Here is a 17,355-nt window from a genome sequence, read left to right on the forward strand (position 1 = left end):
CTGGGTATCTTCCCGCCCCGCCCATCCTTTTGTACCCCTTTCCCTGGCTTGCTGCACTCTTGTCACATGACTTCCTTCCAGTGTTTTGGAAAGGCTCTGCTTTTCTCATCCCCGGTATTTGGCACATGTGATTGCCTGTCTAGAATGCTCTCAGCCCCATTCCTTTGCTTGAGTTAATGCCTCCTCTGTCCTCACCTCTCAGCTCAAGAGTCACTTCCTCAGAGGAGGGCCACCATGATTACACTCATCCCAGCCCCTGTCCAAGGCAAGTCATTTTGTTGTGTGTCTTCTGCAGACAGCATTGCTTTCCTTGGGCATATTTCCCTCAGTGTGGAACTCTGCTTTTTTTTTTCTTTTTTTCTTTTTTTTTTTTTATCCAAAATGTGTTTATTGAGATGGTTTCCCACTCGTCTTTATTCAGAGTGCTTTTAGTGCTGCTTCCTCCTGAAGGAACATCCTTCTAAGCCTTGCTTTTCCTCCTGTAGGCTGGCAGAGGACAGTGGAGCAACCAACACACAAAACTACTGTTTGTGCATGGCTAAAGACCATGGTGATTTTATAGCATTCTGGGCATTTCACATCCATGAAGTAGGAATTGGAGCTCTGCACCAGGCGTTTCTTCTTGTGTTTCCTCTTCTCTCTTCTGGAGAGGGATGAAGGAGATCCTTTGCGAGAGGCATGTTCTCGTGTGAGTAGGTGGTCACTGCGGGAAAGGCAGAACTCTGCTTTTGTGCCGGCATTTGACGAGGTCTGATTTCCCCACCTGAGAAAGCGGAGTCCTGACAGCTGAGACGGTGTTGATTTTTGTGCATAATTGTCTTCACTGGTGCTTGGCATGTAATAAAATGTGTTGCACAGATGAAGCAGAGGCTTCTAAGTGCCTTAAATTCCTGCTCTCTCTGCTCCTCTACCTCTGTTATGCCAAATTTCACATTCTCATGCTTCATTTTTACCGTTTCTGTCCCTGTAATTAGTCTTGGAACTCTTCGAGGGCAGAAACTGTATTGTATTTATCTTTATATCTATGTATCTATTTTTATCTAAAATGTGAAGAGAAGGCCCACCTGCAAGCTCGTGACATAACCAGAAAACTATGTCCTATATACAGCCCTCCTAAAAATAGCCCAGCACGTGCTCTGGTGTAATCTGACTCAGATGCTTTATGTAGTAGAATTTCAGGAATATGCCTGTCTTTATACACTCATTAAAACCCCTGAATTGAGTTAGCCTTTTAAGTGTATTTCAGCAACTGCTATGATAAGATGAATGTATTATCCTGGGTTTAACGAGAAGCAGAGGCTCCATGAACTGTGAGCATTCCGTTGCTTCACAAACACCCCTTCTCTACTTAACCTGAAGTAAAAGCTAAAGGGTTGAAGGATGTGTGGGCTGGGAAGACCACCCAAGAATAATGTCGTATTTACTGTAATGTATAAGCACAAACTTTTAGGGTTATACACCACGGGTTTGAACCTTAGCTTTGCTACTAACTACCTGTGTGGCCTTAGCAGGACTCTCTCTCTCTAAGTTTTATTTTCTTTGCAGCTCAGTAGAGAGAATAACAGTATCTGCTTTATAAGGCTGCAGGGAGCATCATTGAAAGCAAGCATGTGAAGTATTCTGCACAGGCCAGACTTGAGGGTTCAGGGCCATGACCACTGCTTCCCCACCCTCAATGGGAGGCACGTGGGTGGGTGGGAGGCAGGTGGGTGGGTGGGTGGAGCTTGAGTAGCAGGAACATCCTGGATGAGACAGTGCTGCCTCTTCTTTCTCTGTAGCCAGAGTGGTAAATGGGAGAGGAGTAAAAAGGTCCTGGGGAATAGAGAACAAACTTATCCAAGCCATGATCAACCATTTGTTCTTTGGAGCAAGGAGTGGGGGTGGGGGTTGGGGTATGAGTGACTTGAAGATAAAGGTGGGACATCTAACTGACATTGGTTATAATGGTAAGTTTGTTTCAGTAAGAATAAAATATCAGGCTGGGCATGGTGGCTTATGCCTGTAATCTCAGCACTTTGGGAGGCTGAAGTGGGAGGATCGCTTGAGCCCAGGAGTTTGAGATCAGCCTGGACAACAAGATGAAAACCTAGCTCTGCAAAAAATACAAAAATTAGCCGGCCGTGGTAGCGTGTGCCTGTAGTCCCAGCTACCTGGGAGGCTGATACTGAGGGTGTGAGGATCACCTGAGCCCAGGAAGTCGAGGCTACAGTGAGCTGAGACCGTAACACTGCACTCTAGCTTGGGCGACAGAGGGAAACCCTGTTTTTAAAAAGAAGTAAAAAAGAATAAATATCAAAAGACCTGGAGGAAGGAAGACAAAACAGATACACTTAAAATATAGCTCAATGGCAGATCCTGGGATAAAACATGTCTTAGAGCTTCCTGGCAGCTGTGGACTCTGACGTATTTTCATTGTAGATTTTAAGTTTATTTTTTCTTTGCATAATGCCTAATTTACATGCTGATTTCTCCTGAAACCTGATGTTGAATCGTTGCTTTTTTTAAATGGAAAGAATTTAGATTAGATCATGGAGTGAAAGAATACTGTAGTTTATAAATTGCAACACAAATGTAAAGAATCGTTAAAGCATTCTAACTCCAGTGCACCATCTTCTCCTTAGTTCCTTCTAATCCACTCTCCAGACTTGACCAGAGGGTTATTCCTAAAACACAATCTGGTCACATGTTTCCTTTGCTTATAGTCTCTGTCCTCCGTACTTACCGCAGTAATTGTCATTTTCTTTATATGAAGTTTTTGTTAAATGGTCTAAAATCACACAGTATTAAAAGCAGCAATCTTTCCTTCCCCAATCCTGTTCCTCAGAGCAGAGTTTATAAAACTACCTCAGTGTTCAAGTGCCCATAACACTCAAGTGCATTGGTAGGGTTTCTAGGACTTAAATTATTTTAAAAATCTAACTATCATAACCACTTACCGTTAGTTGGGAAATTACCAAAGAAAAAAACACCTGTGCCTTTGCTTATATTGCCCTAATGGTACCGTAGTTTAACAATTATCATATTGTTGGCTGGACCCCAAATTATGTAATTGCCTTAATTTGGGGCCACTTAAATTATTTCCAATTCTTATTGCTATAATCTATGGAAAACATCTTTTTCAAATTTATTTTGTTTATATTAAAATATAAACATATATTTCAAAATTGTTTCCTTAGGGTTGATAGTCCAAATGGCAAAATCTGGGCCAAATAGTACAAATACTTTTTTGGATCATGAAACTCATAAACTATCTTCAAAAATGATTTGCCACTATCCGGTGCATCCAGAAATACATTCAAGTACTCTTTTCACCTCATCCTTGCTATTCCTTTTTTGATTTTGACTAATGTCTCATTGTTGTGAAATCTAGACCTTTACAAAATTCTCTAAGTAGTATTCTTGGTGGGATACATTAAGACATAAAATGTAAAACTCTACTTGTAAACTTGAATTTCTTTTCTTTTTTGAGATGGGGACTCTGTCACCCAGGCTGGAGTGCAGTAGTGCCATCTTGGCTCACTGCAACCTCCACCTCCTGGGCTCAAGCAATCTTCTTATTTCAGCCTCCCAAATAGTTGGGACCACAAGCATGTACCACCATGCCCAGGTAATTTTTTTTTGTTTTGTGTTTTTTGTAGAGACAGAGTTTCACTATTTTGCCCAGGCTGAAACTTCGATTTCTTTTAAGGTTTAAAATACTGAAACTTTATTGTTTTCAAACTCTTAATTATCAAATTACCAGATATGATGCGTTCTAGCATTATTTTCTCATACATTTATAATTTCTACCTTGTTTTATTTCCTGCAGCTTGTTGCTGTAGGAAAAGGTATGGTGAATCACATGCCATTTTATGTTGGCCAAGAAAATAACTCCATCTCTAGTTGTCTGGCACATCTTGACAAAATATACGGTGCAGTTTAGAAGTGTTTCAAAGGCTTCTTGCTCCAAAATTTGGGGAAAAAACTATCCATTGCTTGCATATGTGAGCATAAAATGATTCACTTGGCATTAATGCCTTTAAGTTCTTTGATTGACTAGGGTATATGAGAGAACTAAGAGAAAGGAACACTCATTAAAGGCAAATAAAGACTTGATACTTTTTCTTCTTTATTCACTGGGCAAGATTTATAGTATGGTAATCAGAAATTCCAAACTGGCTCTCAGGCATTGTATCTACATGATGCCAACTCTTGTAAGTGAACTGTAAATTTTGTTCTCAAACCATTGCTTCATGCTATTTTTCACCAGGGCAAATAAGCAGATTGATCTCAGGAACCAGAGGTTGCATGGATGGCTGGTCCAATTGATCCGCCTGTCCTAATGGATCATTGTGTAACAGGGTGGAAAAACAGGAAACTTGATTTAGGCACCATTTTGATCAGAGACTGAAGTCAAATGATGTGAGTGCTCAGGTAATTATGATTCCTTTAGTTAACTCCATCCTGTAGAGTAGGGAGCTCTGCTGATCTCACCTCAGTCATGCTTGTGACAATAGAATTATTTTTCAGGGGGTCAGTATTTGGTAGTTTTGAGAGAAGGTTCAGTTTTACCAGAGGAATGTTATAAATGCAATAGTTTTATTATAATTTCCATGTAACTTTTGAAGAGGAGGAACATACATGGTTTTCTCAAGAGTGAAAAACAATTCTCAGCAAACAATTTGTTGTGAAAAAATGCCCTTTACCTTTTATAGATGTTTGTGTCTGTCCAATCCTGGCTTCTTCTCAGTTTCTCAGAACGCTCATCCATCCCATCCACCCCATCCCAGAATTTGTATGACCCCTGGCAAAACACAAAAGTCCTCTCCCCACTAATGAGAGGTTTGGGAAACATATTCTCTTGTGTGTTATTCCCCAAATAGTTGTTTCATGCCATTCTTCAGAGGCAAATAAATGAGCTGTGCTAAGGAATCAGTTTCATGTGTGTTTAGAAAAAAATGGATGCATCTGCCTTAATGGATAATTGTGTAACAGAGTTAAACAACAACAACAAACACACTTAGCCTTCAAGCTTTGGGGCTGCAGTGCCTGGAGATCAGCCAGATCTTTCCTGTTCAGTGACAATAAACATGTGGTAGTGTCCTGAACCAATGCTTATCTTGGGAGGAATTCAAGATTGGGGGTAGGGTGTGGAGGTACAGAGAGGGAACCTGCTGTTTGGTGCCTTTCTGCTAAAATCGTAGTCCTAGCCTTTCAGCTATTTTCCTTCTTAGCCCCTCCTTAACATTCCCTCAAGCCCCCACTCCCTGCACATGCAGAATGAGTGTGCTTCCTCCAACCACCAATCTCTCTATCCCCTGAATCCCCTATGCAGAGGAAGAGCCCAGCCCTGTGCCCTGCCTTGTTGCCTTATCCATGATAGTCAAGTCTCTTGGAGCTGGGCATCTTTTCACACCACCTTAGCTTTGTATTCTTCTAACTTTTGCACTTAGAGATTTATTATGCCCTGGAACTATTTCCTCAGCTCAGAAGCCTCAAGGTGGGTCGCAGAGCTTTGCTGTTCTTCCTCATGAGAGCTGCACCTCTGCCAAAATATTTCTCTTCCTGCTGCTGCTTTTTCCCAAGGTTGTTCTCTTGTCCCTTTCCCCATGCTAGGCAATCCGTCCTGTGCTGTGGTTGGGTCAACCTGTTTTTTGGAAGGTATTTTTTACATTTGCTTCAGTTGTTTGGATTCTAAGGCAGGGTATACCCTCTCTGTGGTCTACATGTGAAAATGCACATTTACAAAACAAAGCCAATATAAATGGATTATGCTGTTGACTTAATAAGAACAAAATTTTCTAGCAACAGGGAATAGAAATGTAAATTTAGTTTTTGGTGATTCATTACTTAATAGAAAATATTCCAATTCAACATTTGTAAATAAAGTAAAAGTACAATTTACTTATTCATCTGTTTAGTCAGCATATATTATTTGAGCATCTATTATGAGTCAGATTTCACACTAAGTAATGAAGACACAAAGAAGAATGAAACAATTCCCAACCACATTGGGAAATATGACAGTCTAAGGGAAGAGACACATACAAAAAGAGGTCATTTGAAAACAATGTGATATTCTAGTAACAGGATATACACAGAGGATTAAGGGAATATGAATAAATGAACAATTGAATGAGTGAATGAAGTTTTCTATTTCCTTTAATGTAATAGAAAACAAGTAGTTCAATGGCTACTTACTGGATATAGAGGGTTGAAAATAAATCTGCACTTAAAAAAACACTCCTCCTATAAAGGCGTGGGTTTGCATTCTTTCTCCTGAAACTGGGCAGGTGTTTTCACTGTATTTCCCAACAGTGTGTGATGAAAGTGATGCTGTGTGAATTCCAAAGTGAAGACAAAATGTAATGCTAATACTGCCTTGCTGGAGCTCCACGCACCATGCTGTGAGGAAGCCCAAGGTAGCCTGTGTAAGGACACTACATGGAGAAGCCCTGGGCATACATGAATAAAAGAGCTGCCCAGCATCTCCCATCTGCTCCAACCTACCTACTGTTCCAGCCACTGTCTGACAGCAACCACATGAGAGACCCTAAGCCAGAGCCTTTTTAAAAAATTTTATTGATTTTATATTTTGAGATGGAGTCTTGTTCTATTGCCCAGGTTGGAGTACAGTGGTGCCATCTTGGCTTACTATAACCTCTACTCCTGGGTTCAACTGATTCTCCTGCCTCAGCCTCCTGAGTAGCTGGGACTATCGGCATGCATCACCATGCCTGGTTGATTTTTTTTTTTTTTTTCTTTAATTTTTAGTAGACATGGTTTCACTGTTTTCTCCAGGCTGGTCTTGAACTCCTGACCTTAAGTTCTCTGCCTGCCTCGGCCTCCCAAAGTGCTGGGATTAGTGAGCCACTGAACCCCACCCTGGTAGAATCTTTCTCAGACTCCTGACCCACAGAAACAAGAGAATAAAATGTTTGTTCTTGTTTCAAGACCTTAAGTATTGGATAGATTTGATATATATCAGAAAAATGGAACAGACTGTTACTTTGTAGTGGGGTGCTGCTAGAACAAAAGATGAAAACAATTTGGGGTCAGGCATCAGGGAGATGCTGGAAGAGCCTTGAAGATATTGTCAGCAGAAGCCCCTTGGGCCCTGAAGAATCTGTTGTAAAGGTTTAAAAGAATGTGAGGAAAACTTTATTGAAAACCAGAAGAAAGGAGGCCTTTGTTAGGTGGTGGTAGAAAGTTTAGCCAAATTGTCACCTGTAGTAGTATGGAAAAGAGAAAACATACCCAATGAACTAATGGATCTGTCTGAGAAAATTTGCAGGTAGAATGTTGAAAAGGCCAACTGGTTTCTTTTAGACATCATGCTAAGACACAAATAGATAAGCCAAAAATGCAACTGTTCAGTTTTTAATAAAAACATAGAGGAAATAGTAAGATGTCAAGACTGTTTTTGAAAATAAATATTTATTTTACCAGAGAACAAAAACACTCAAGTACTAATTTCAGGGCAGAGATCAAATCCAGGGTGGTCTTGTACAATCCTTTGTTAAGACCTCAAAGATGTTAGGTGGGGCCTCATATCCTCTCAAACAGACAAAAATGTTCTAAGAATCTGAAGGGTGTGCATCGCAAACACTTTGTGTTAATAGGGTTTTTAAAATTTTTTTTTTTTTTTAAGACTGTTTTGTTTAGGGTTTTTTTTGAGACAGGGTTTTGCTGTCTCTCCCAGGCTAGAGTGCAGTGGCTCGCTGTTGGCTCAAGGGATGTAACCTCCACATCCCATGCTCAAGGGATTCTCCCACCTCAGCCTCCCAAGTAGCTGGGACCACATGTGTAAGCCACAAAGCCTAGCTAATTTTTGTATTTTGGTAGAGATAGGGTTTCAACATGTTGCCCAGGTGAGTGTCAAACTCCTGGGCTACAGCCATCCTCCTGCCTTGGCCTCCCTAAGTGCTGGGATTTATAGGCATGAGCCACTGTGCCAGGACTTTTAAGACACTTAAGGGAATTTTCCAAAGGCAACCTCACAGGGAGTGAAGGCTTACTTTAAAGAGTTTTGTCTAACTTTCATTTAATGGAGTAGATTACAAATTACAAAAATTTCACAAAAAAATTTTAAAGGAATTGTATCAGCTTGAACTGAAAAGGACAGACGGAGCAAAATGAAAAGAGGCCTTTGTTTTCTAGAATGAATGTGGGCAGGAAGGATCCTGAAATATCTACTTAGCTGCATTTCCAATGCTAGGTCATAAATGGCAATACAACTTCTGCCTTGTTTGCTGAAACACTTGCAATGGAGTGCTGTTTTGGCAGGTAAGCCATCTGACTGCCCTAGGGGCACCATGCTGTGAAGAAGTCCAGTTGGTCTACCTAGAGAGATCATATAAAGAAGCACTGCGACAGCATGCTGAGAGAGGGGGAGAGAGAGAGGAGAGAGGAGGGTGAAATATATCAATCCCTGGCTAACCCCTAGCTTCTCCAGGCATCCATTTTTTTTTCCTGCTCTGGCCACCATCTGACTGGGTGAGAAGTCTCAAGCCAGACCTACCCAACAGAGCCCTTCTCAAATTCCTGACTCACAGGAACTGTGAATCATAGTGAAGTAATAATTGTTTTAAGCCATTAAATTTTGGGGTGGTTTGTTATATAGTCCTAAAAAACCAGAACACTGGCCATGTAAATTTGAACAGTATATAACTTTTTATGCTTCCAAATGGGAAAGTAAATATTTATTTATTCTTTGACTTATGTCAGATACATTGCAAGCAACTTAATGAATGAATGGATGAATGAACATCTCCATTTTGAGGTGAGAACATGCAAAGGTAGGCCATAGAGGATTTATGTAACTCATCTAAGAATTCAAGGCAAGTAAATGTCACTAGTGGACTTGAATCATCCCAAAGCCATTAAAGTTCCATTCATTCAACACTTATTTTATTGTGTGTTAACTATGTGCCAGGCACTGTGCTAGGCAATGGGGGTATGGTGTTAAACAAGACATTCATTGTTTCTGCCCTAACAGTGCTAATATTCTTGTGGAAACTGACAATAAACAAGAAGTAATTATACATTTTGACCAACATGGAGAAGAAATATAAGAGTGCCATGATGAATTATAGGAGAGGATGCTCCTTTAAAGAAGGTATTTAGGAACATTCTCTCCAAGGAGGAGACATCTGAGCTAGAACTTGAAGGTTGAGAAGTAGTCAGCTATGAGAAGAGGAGACACAGCATTTTTTGTGAGAGGATTAGATGACGTGTGTGTGTGTTTTTGCACAGTAGTAAAGCATGTCACTTTACAGAGCCTCAGATGAGTGGGACTGGCAGTGAAAAAGCTTTGGGCACCTTGACAGTGAGGGCCTTCTTGAATTTTGCCACTTTAGCCCCTCTCTTGTCTTATCCTAGTCCTGACCCTGAACGTAGACTTGCAAATTTTAGATTTGTTGCATTATTGCCTATCACATTTAAGACCCATCTAATAAAAGAATCACCATAGACACAGGCGTACACAGATACACATACATAGGAAAAAGCCAAAGGATTGATCAAAATTAAGTGTTTAAAAATATTCACGTAACCGATGGGAATTTTATGATAAGCAGCAAGGGAATTGGCACTTACGTTTCAGCACAGGGCTTGCTGAGATACAAGTCTGGGGTTACTCAGTGGGGTAAGCAGGCTCATTGAGCTCACAATGTTTTAGTACTTGTTGGGGGATGAGCTAATCAGCTCCAAATGGGCAACAGGCAGCGACATTGTGTGTGTGTGTGTGTGTGAGGGAGAGAGAAGCGGAGGTGGGGTGTGGGGAGGCAGTGTTCAGCCAATGAATGCTGTTCCAGCAGAGTTCGTTTGGGGAAGTTTAATATTCACAAAGTCTTCTTCTATAACATAAATATTTGTTTTGCTCAAATTCTTAGAAACTCTGAGATTCAAAGAATATGTACTATTGCATTTGGATTCAGAACGTATCATGGCCAAACTGAACCAAGGATTCCCCTTCATTGGTAAAATCATGTTGCCCTTGCAGGTTCTAAATCATTCCTGGGACAATGCAGACATGCCTGGGGAGATGGGGCCGAGCAGCAGACCTGAAACTAATTCCGGGCTTTGGAAAAAGGAGATACTGTGTCTGCTCACTTCATGTGTTATCTTCCAAGGATTCTTTTGGTATAAGCAGTTTTGCTTATCCTACCATTGTTCATTTTGCTCTCACTTTCTTTGAGGGATTATTTTTCCAGAGGAAAATGTGGTTCAAGGTCATTTCTAATTCCCTACATTTATTACTGTTGGGTTATTGATGTCTTTCTACTCTGATTATGCATGCCTGTCTTAAAGTTTTCTCTTTAAGAACTTTATAACTTTTCTTCTTTTCACACACTTCTTATTACTGGCATCACTGCAGCCTAATTGGGCCCTGGGCTCAGGAGAGGAAAAAAGCATGGAATCTACTCATCTGAAAAGTCAGTTTAACACAAGTTTATTTTCATTTATTATTTTTGTGTAGAGACAGGATCTTGCCATGTTGCCTGGGCTGGTCTCAAATTTCTGGCCTCAAGTCACTCTCCCTCCTTGGGCCTCCCAAAGTGCTGGGAGCCACTACACCTGGCTTAACACAAGTTTATTGAGTAACTACTTGAGTTGGGCATTGTCTCCTGGGTGCTAGGTATCTAGAGTTTAGTGAGTCCCTGGAAGAACTCACAATCTAGTATAATTACCTATTTGCATAACCATGTACAGTAAATAGGTAATTACAACACTGGTTTACAAACATCAAAGAAAGACAGTATGTGCTGGAAGTGGGCTGCTCAGAACTGGGATGATGTAGAGCATGCTTCTGCAGGACACTTCAGAGTTTTAGTCCAGATGAGATTTATTAGCTCATTCGCTTGTTAGGTTTTTATTCATTCATTCATCAAACATTTATCAAGCACCTGTCATGTGCTAGAAATATGCTAGGTGTAGGTAGTGGCAATACAAAATGATAAAGAAGGATCCCTGCCCTTAGAGAGGTCACGATAGACATGAAAACACATGGCTGCAACGTTTTCAAATGCTATAATAGAAGTCTCTGCATGGAATGGTTGGATTACAAGGGGAGAACAAGCTCCTTCATGGGGAGGCTTCAGGAAAAATGTCAGAAGTAATGTTAGAAGAGAATTCTAAGACAAGTGAATGTTTACTGGGCTTTTATTAAAAAGAATACATGGGAGAAAGAATATTCCCGACTGAGGATGCACAGAGGCCAGGAGGCTTGAAACTACCTAGCACATTTTGGGGGAACTGCAAGATATCCAGCCCGGTTGGAGCTTCACATGCTTAGGGTGGGGCCCAGGGGGAGAGAACCCGTAGAGGCAGTAGGCACGGTGTTCCTGGAGAACCACACGCTGGCAGAAAGCTGAGACACAATGCAGGGTATTCAGGGAACCACAGTGATGTGGCCTGTCTGAGGCACAGGAAAGAGAAGGAACTAGAGAGGCAGGGAAAGACCAAAACAGGAAGGGCTTTGAATGGTAGTCTAAAGCAAATTGAGTTTTTTGTCATTGATGGGAAGCCACAGAGGGATATTAAGACATAACTGTTTTTAATTTTTTATTTCTAAATTAAGACAGTAAAATTTGCTTTCATTGGTATACAGTCCTACCAGTTGTGACAAATGCGTAAGTCATATTGCAACCCCTTTAGACAAATATAGAGTAGTTCCACCATCCCAAAAGAGTCCCCCAGGCTCTCCCTTTGAAGTCAGCTCTCCTCTGTCCCTGGTAACCAGTGATCTGTTTTCTGTTCTTGTGGCATTGCCTTTTCTAAAATGTCATAGGAACACAATAACATATATAGCTTTTTGAGTCTGACTTCTTTCACTTAGCATAATATATTTAAGATTTATCCATTTAGTATGTATACCAGTAGTCTGTTCTGTTGTATTACTGAGTGGTATTCCACGGCATGGATATACCACAGGCTTTTAATCCATTCAACAATCAAAGGACATTTGGTTTACTTTCACTTTTTGGTAATAGAAAGCTGCTATGAACATTCAGGTACAGGCTTTTTATGAATATAACTTTTTCATTCCCCTTGGGTAAATGTCTAGGAGTACAATTACTGGGTCACTGGAGAGTATACGTTTAACTTTATAAGAACCTGCCTAACTGTTTTCCAAAGGTACTTGTACCCTTTTCCAATCCTATTAGCAACATATGAGAGTTCCAGTTACTCTGCATCCTTGTCAGCACTTGATATTGTCAGTTAAAAAATGGAGTCATTTTCATAGATATGAAATGATAATCTCACTGTGGTTTTACTGTTTTTTTTTGGCCAAATGACTAGTGATATTGAACACGTTTTGTGTGTGTGTGTGTGTGTTTTCTTTTTTTGCCATCCATATATCTTTGTTGGTGAAGTGTGTGTTCAAATCTATTGCCCAGTTTTATTTTTCCTTATTGTTGAGTTTTGAGAGCTCTTTATATATTCAGCATACAAATCCCTTACATGTATTTTATAAATATTTTCTTCCAGTCTGTGGTTTATCTTTTTATTCTCTCAACAGTGTCTTGTAGAAGCTTTTCATGTTGATAAGTCCAGTTTATAACTTTTTTCTTTTGTGGTCCAGCTTTTGGTATATTTTCTTTTTTGTTTGTTTTTTGAGATGGAGTCTCACTCTGTCACCCAGGCTCACTACAACCTCTGGGTATATTTTCTAAAATCTTCACCTAAGCAAGGCTGTAAATATTTTCTTCTAAATTTTCTTTTGGAAATCTGTATAGTTTAGGTTTTTCATTTAGGTCTGTGATCCATTTTGAGTTAATTTTTGGATAAGGTGAAAGGTATGGGTCGAAGTTCATTTCTTTTCACTTAAGGTTGCATCTTAGAAAGCCATCAACAATGCTGAGAGGGGATTGGAGAGACAAGAAAGTTGAATGTTTCTTAATTTATCTCTCGTTTTTCTAGGACTTTGTGCATCAGTAGATAAATGGAAAAATAATTCCCAACACAGGGATTGCTGGCATTTATGAATCAATTACATTGATTTGGCCAATATGAATGGTAAAATATTTTAAAAATACATAATAATTAGCCTGTTGGATGTATGACTTAGTGATTTGGCTGTATAGACATAGCTTGAACCCTTCTTTTGACCCAAATTTACTCCCTTATTTATCACTTGAGAGTTATAAGGAATTTAAAAGGAAGAATGTTTTCTCTTTTATGTTCTATGATTGTACATCTGAGTGAGACAATTACTATTATGCTTTGCTAATACTCCTGGTGGTGTCATGATATTAAGGGCAGATGAATTTACTTTGACTAATGGATAAGAAAAAATTCTGTTTTAAGAAAATCCAGGTGTTGGCTTATGAAAGATGAAATTCCAGAGATTCCTCATTTATGTTGTAGACAACAAAAATAATATATAAGCAAATGGAACTGAGGCAGGAGAATAGAGTCTGGAGTCAGGGAAGCTAAGGCCATTTCACACTGACTTCCTAGAACTAAATTGAATGGAAAACCCTAACTTTGCACATCTAAGTAACAAAAGGACCAGGAGCTACTCCCTTTGCAAACCCCTACTTTTTCTGTGTGGCATGTGGGAAATTGAAAGTACTTCTGATTGGTTGCTTTTTGCATAAGAGTATAACTTTGTAACTTCAGCTTCTGACTGGTTGCAGATAGCAACCAATCAGACTGATTGCCAGCCAAGTCTTTGTTTGCATAGACGTTCAACTTTGTAACTTCACCTTAGTCTCTGAGGGCCACAACTTCATTTACATGAGGGGAACACAAAGTGGCCAATGGGAAATCTCTAGGGGGTATTTGGACCTGAGAAGATTCTATATCCAGGCCCTTGAGCTGCTGCCGCTGCCAGCTCCCACGCTGTGGAGTGTACTTTCACTTTCAGTAAATCTCTGCTTTTGTTGTATCATTCTTTCCTTGCTCTGCTGTGTGTTTTGTCCAATTCTTTGTTCAAAACGCCAAGAACCTGGACAACTTGCAGTCAAGACCATCTACCGGTAACAGAACTACTTCCTCCGCCCATTCTACAACTTCATTTTTAATGAATAGCCTATGCTATTCTTGAATTTCTTTAAATTAATTCATTTAAACTATCAAGTGGAAAGTAGAGAATAGGGGTTTAGGCTGTGGAATCCAAATACTCAGGTTCAAATCCCAGTGTCTCTAACTGCATGACGGGAAAGCTCCTTAAATGCTGTGATCTCATTTCCTCCTCTATAAAGTGTGAAAGATGATATTTATACATATGGCTCTTGTGAGAATTAATTGAAATAGTGCTTTAAATGCTTAACTAAGACTGATAAGCAGTATGTGATCAATAAATATCAGCTATTATTAATAAAATTGAGAGCTTGCTTTAAGCTATTCTATGCATTGTGAAAGGATATAACCATGGAATAATACAGGGCTTCCTTCCTCAGGGAGTTTGCAATTTGCAACTCATTTGGGGATGTGGATGTGTAAAGAATGACCACTTAACATTCAACCAGAGGCTGCTCTGCCTATGGAATGGCCATTCTTTATTCCTTTACTTTCCTAATAAACCTGATTTTACTTAAAAACCAGAATGAAATAAGTGTTGTATTCTATTTGTTAGATGAGGTGAGGCTAGAGTGATTATCATCCCCTGGGTGGATTAGAGGATGTTTCAGCCAAGGACAGTGTTTGATTTGGACCTTGGAGGAGGAGTAGGGGTCTCATAAATGGAGAAGCAGAAAAGAATGACTCACACATTGGTCCAGAAAGGATTTGGAGAAGAATTCTCTTGAGCTGAAGAAGGAGGGATAGGGGGTGGTGGGAAAGAAGTGCTAGAAAAAGCAAGTAAAGAACAGATTTTAAAGGGACCAGAATGCCAAGAGGAGAGGTTGGGCTTGGGCTTTTCTTATACACCATATTTTATACCTTTTTCATGTTCTCGGAAAAAGCCAGCCTGGAAGACTACTCATGAAAGGTTTTATTTCTCTTCCTTTATAAAAAAACTATACAACAAAAAACAAAAACCACCCTTGGAAATCATTAATGGCCCATTTTAAAAAGGAGATTACAGCCTGGGAGTTACTATTTTTCTGTTAGAGAAATAAAAAGGAATATATTGAATTATGTGAAATATGAATTGGCCTCTGTGCTCCAGTACCTATCTGGGACAGATTTATAAATACTGAAATGATATAAATGATGGTTATTCAACCCATTTAACATTAGAGAACTTTTAATCGCAAAGCAAGGACACTGAAAGAAAAGTTTTAGGGAAAAATATTGGTAGTCTGGAAATCTAAAAGTTATTCTTTATTCTTCCATATTGATTTACATCTATTTAGAACTTGAAGATTTTTAGTGTTATGCCTACTCTGCCAATTCTTGGAACATTTGCGGAACTGAGAATTTACTTCTTCATTTATTACTTCCTAACTACATTTTAAAGGTAATAGTGAAATCTTAAATTATTCGTTCTCATTTCATTGTGCAATGTCATTGAGGTAGAACTAATATTCAGAGAATTAATTTCCAACATTTTTAATTCTGAAAATGATACAGATTATTTTTCTCAAGTTTAATCTGATGTCTCCTAGAATAATACTGGGGAGTCGTGCTGGGAACAGAAGATAAGAAATCATTCATATTCTAGATTAGACAAGCTATACTTTAATTAGCAGGCTGCAGCTGGAAAAATGACTCCAAGAATGAAATGTGAAAACCAACTATTTCAGCGTTCCAAGAATATTTAATTCTCTTAGAAGAGTTTTTCTATGTCACAATTGGCAATGATTTAAATTGTCTGTGGCACCTTTACGTTATTATTGAAAATGGAAAAACAGGAAAATGCCCACCCTCACAGGCTTTTTGTGGCAAAGTTCGGGGGCACCCACAATTTTAACTTCAGCATTGACAGAGTCCCTCCCCATCTTAGTTGGCGTTGGCTTTCAGGGTTTCTACCAAGGCATTTCTTCAGGCTTACTCTCTAAAAAGATGTTCGTGTTTCATCAGCACTAACCTAGTTGGTGTCCCATTTCCACAGGACTCTGATAAATGACTAGAATTTCTGCTAAAATAATTTCAGGGTCTAGTGTTTATCCATTTGTTAATTCATTTGGTATTTATTGGTTGTTATTGGATAAACGTATTTTCACTTGAAAGGAAGTGTGAAAATAATATAGTCTTTAGAGTCTGAAGTTCTGAGTTCAAATTGTGAGTCTATCCTTAACCTCCCAAAGGTCTCTGCTGAACTCATATAACTCTTCTGAATTTCAGGCCTTTCATTTATAGAGTAGTGTGAGAATAACAACCACACACGGAGATTGTGAATACCCTGAAGGGGATTTGCCAGGTGTAAAGTGCTATTTGAAATTTTTAAAACTAAACTAATAAATCCTGCTGAGGGAACACTTTATCATCACAGGTTGCTCCTTTTATGGTGTCAGTTTCAGGCAGAGGCAGGTGGATATAGAATGCTACTTGGGATGTGTGGCAGGTTATATGTTCTGAAGAAGACTGCAGTGTTCTCTTCTCGCACACGCTCTTCTTGCAATGTGATCTTGACAGTCCCCATATTGGGAGGTATGTTTCCTCCCCTTGGACCGAGGTGACGTTTTCTCCTGTCTTTGCTTTCTTGGGATACTCACACTTAGAACCCAGCCTCAATGCTGTGAGGAAGCCCTGTTCCACTTATGTGGAGGAGAGGCCACGTGTAGGTTGGCTGGCAGCCTACTCGAGGTCTTAGCTGACAGCCAGCATCACCCAACAGTGGATGGAGATGTTTTCACACTTTGAATGTCCCTAGATCAGGCCCCAGATGACATGGAGCAGGGATATGCCATTTATGATGTATCCCCTTCAAATGCCTAACCTACCAGTGAGGCAGGAGAACAGGGTCTAGAGGCAGGAAACTTAAGGCCATTTCACGCTGACTTCCTAGAACTGAATTGAAAGGAAAACCCTAACTTTCCAGGCCTAAGTGACAAAAGGACCAGAGGCTACTCCCCTTGCAAACCCCCACCTTTTCTGCAGCATATGGGAAATTGAAAGTACCTTTGATTGGTTTGCTTTTTGCAACCAATCAGACATTTGCATAAGAGTGTCACTTTGTAACTTCACTTTAGCCTCTGACTGGTTGCTTCCCACAACCGATCAGATGTTTGCATAGGAGTGTGACCTTTGTAACTTCACTTCAGCCCCTGATTGTGGGCCACCACCTCATTTACATGAGGTGAACACCTAGTGGCCAATGGGAAACCTCTAGGAGGTATTTGGACCGAGAAGATTCTGTATCAGGGGCCCTTGAGCTGCTGCTGGGGCCTGCTCCCACACTTTCTATTTCTTTCACTTTTCTATCTCTGCTTTGGTTGCTTCATTCTTCCTTACTTTGCTGTGTTTTGTCCAATTCTTTGTTCC

The 17,355-nt window shown here is 39.9% G+C and overlaps 1 pseudogene; it reads right to left on the reverse strand.

Annotated features, from left to right (window-relative positions):
- Window positions 1–342: 342 nt before the first annotated feature.
- LOC129466101 (small ribosomal subunit protein eS27-like) lies at window positions 343–686 on the reverse strand (annotated as a pseudogene).
- Window positions 687–17,355: the final 16,669 nt, after the last annotated feature.

This window comes from Symphalangus syndactylus, chromosome 17, assembly GCF_028878055.3.
Source record: "Symphalangus syndactylus isolate Jambi chromosome 17, NHGRI_mSymSyn1-v2.1_pri, whole genome shotgun sequence".
NCBI classification, from domain to species: domain Eukaryota; kingdom Metazoa; phylum Chordata; class Mammalia; order Primates; family Hylobatidae; genus Symphalangus; species Symphalangus syndactylus.